Below are 2,925 nucleotides of genomic sequence, written 5' to 3'. Positions count from 1 at the left end.
CGGCTACAGAACTGGAAGCCCTGTAGCATTGCTCTGTGAGCTACAGATACTGAAGCCTTGTAGCATTTGCTCATGAGCTACAGGCAAAACTGAAGCATGTAGCATTGCTCCTGTGAGCCTACAGAACTGGAAGCATGTAGCATGTTGCTCTGTGAAGCTACAAGAAACTGGAAGCATCTTGTAGCATTGCTCTGTTGAGCTACCAGGGAACTGGAAGCCTGTAGCATTTGCTCTGTGAGCTACACAACTGGCAAGCCCTGCTTAGATCGATTGCTCCTGTGAGCTACAGAAACTGGAAGCCTGTAGGATTTGCTCTGTGAGCTACAGAGAACTGGAAGCCTGTAGCACCTTTGCCTCGTGAGCTACCAGAACTGGGAAAACGGCCTGTAGCATTTGCTCTGTGAGCACAGAACTGGAGCATCTTGTAGTTATTTCTCTGCTCCGCGACACAAAGGTTCCTGCTTAACAGAATCTAAGCAGTAACAGAGAGCTTCGGACTCACCCTTCAGTTGCAGCGGACCAGCAGGCTGCCGTCCAGCCCAGCCACCAGCTCAAAAGGCAACACAGATGTGCTGGAAGAGTCCCGTAGCATATGAGAGGATGACTCTTATACCTGTAGCCCATCACCAAGTTACCTCCTGTCAGATAGAGAGGGACGAGGGGAGAGGGAGAAAGAGGGTGAGGGATGGGTGGGTAGGCCTTGATTATTTAGTAAAACAATAAGACCAATTGGGCCACTACTATGTGCTCAGGCGGACACAGTCAACTATACAAACACCAACCAAATACAGCGACACACAGACCATACCAACAACAAACACTTTAGGGACTTGGCGGAACTCACATCTCCTCACAGGTGAAGCACGAGAGCAACGTAAACACTCCAAAAACAGCTTTGTTCAGTTGTGTGTGTCGGATGTGTTGTGTGTTGGGTGTGTGTGTGTGTGTGTGTGTGGTTTGTGTGTGTGCTGTGTTGTGTGTGTGTGTGTGTGTGTGTGTGTGTGGTGTGTGTGCTGTGTGTGTGTGTGTGTGTGTGTTGCTCCAGATTAATCTACAGCATGCTGAAGAGAAAACATTAAGCTGTTGCTCTAAAATTTATGGATCCAGAAAACCATTATGGAATCTGATCCAGGAGTGCTGTGCACTCCAAAGCCATTTCCTCTGAGTTTCACCCTCGGAACTCTACCATCTATAAACAATTGATCCTCTAATCCAATAAGAGAGGGTGATGATGCTCCCAACAGGAAATAAACAACCCCGATAGATAAGATGCCATGGAAACACTCAGCTACAGAGATATACTACAAAACAGAATCAATGAGATAGCCAGCTAACTTTGATCAACAACCAGAAATAACTATTGATTTTCTGGTTCATTAAGAAAACTAAACGTAGATATGTGTTTTTGGTTGTTGAGTCAATTAGTCCATGCCCATTTCAAGCTTATCTTAAAAAAAAAAGGTTATTTCAGAATATATAGGCAAGTCAGCTGACTAACTCATTGATCCTGCTTTGTAGTATACCCCTCTGGATGACAATCGGTCAGTTGTTCTATAGAACAACAACAATAACAACAACATATACCACCATATATATACCATATAACACAGCCGACAACAATATATACCCAATGAATTATACTGTATATACGCTAGATGACTGACATGGGGCGCTGGGTTGAAGCCACCGTGCCACCCAGAAATGTTCCATACACACAAAAAGCTTTTTTCTCTCAAATTTTGTGCACAAATTTGTTTACGTCCCTGTTAGTGAGCATTTCTCCTTTGCCAAGATAATCCATCCACCTGACATGTGTGGCTTATCAAGAAACTGATTAAACAGCATGATCAGTATTTCTATGCGTAATAAAGCCCTTTTGTGGGGAAAAACTCATTCTGATTGGCTGGGCCTGGCTCCCCAGTGGGTGGCCCTGGCTGCCAACTGGGTGGGCCTATGCCCTAGAATTGATAGATTAGGGCCTAATTTATTTATTTCAATTGACTGATTTCCTTATATGAACTATAACAAGGTAAAATCTTTGAAATTGTTACATGTTGCGTTTATATACAGTACCAGTTAAATGTTTGGACACACCTACTCATTCAAGGGTTTTTCTTTATTTTTACTATTTTCTACATTGTAGAATAATAGCGAAGACATCAGAACTATGAAATAATACATATGGAATCATGTAGTAACCAAAAAAGTGTTAAACAAATCAAAATATATTTCATATTTGAGATTCTTCAAAGTAGCCACCCTTTGCCTTGATGACAGCTTTGCACACTCTTGGCATTATCTGCCCCTAACTTGGACAACTCTGGGCCAATTGTGTGCCGCCCTATGGGACTCCCGGTCCCGGTTGGTTGTGAACCCCAGGCTGTAGTGACGCTGRAACACTGCGTGTTTTAGACCGCTGCACCACTCGGGAGGCCTGCGTTTATATTTTTGTTCAGTATAAATTTTATTATGTGAACTAAACACTCAAATTTAAATAAATAGATGTAAAAACATTTTCCTTAAAGTATAATTTTACTGTCCCCACTACAACAACAAAAATACTTAAATACATATKATTTTGTCCTTAATTGAAATAGTGTAGAATTCCATTCATTCCTATGGAGGACTGCTCCTACTYGGGAGTGCCAAAATGGCCGACAGTGCCAGGTTAAAATGCAGGCTACAGACGAAGGTGCTCCCACGTAAAATAGTGACGCCAGGGCCTTCATCTCTTCTAATTGCTCTCACCCAGCTGTCACGTAAAGTCGCATCCTTGGGAAGTCGTGAAAGCTGAGGTATGGTTTTTGTTTGTTGTTGGAACAAAAAGGGACACTACAACAGCATCGGTGAGAGGATTGTGCCGCCATTATGCAAGCTTGATAATTCTGCGCTGTTGCTAGCGACCAGAACATAAACCAGAACATA

The sequence above is a fragment of the Salvelinus sp. IW2-2015 genome, linkage group LG16 (assembly GCF_002910315.2).
Source record: "Salvelinus sp. IW2-2015 linkage group LG16, ASM291031v2, whole genome shotgun sequence".
Taxonomy (NCBI): Eukaryota; Metazoa; Chordata; class Actinopteri; order Salmoniformes; family Salmonidae; genus Salvelinus; species Salvelinus sp. IW2-2015.
This window is presented reverse-complemented; position numbering follows the sequence as displayed.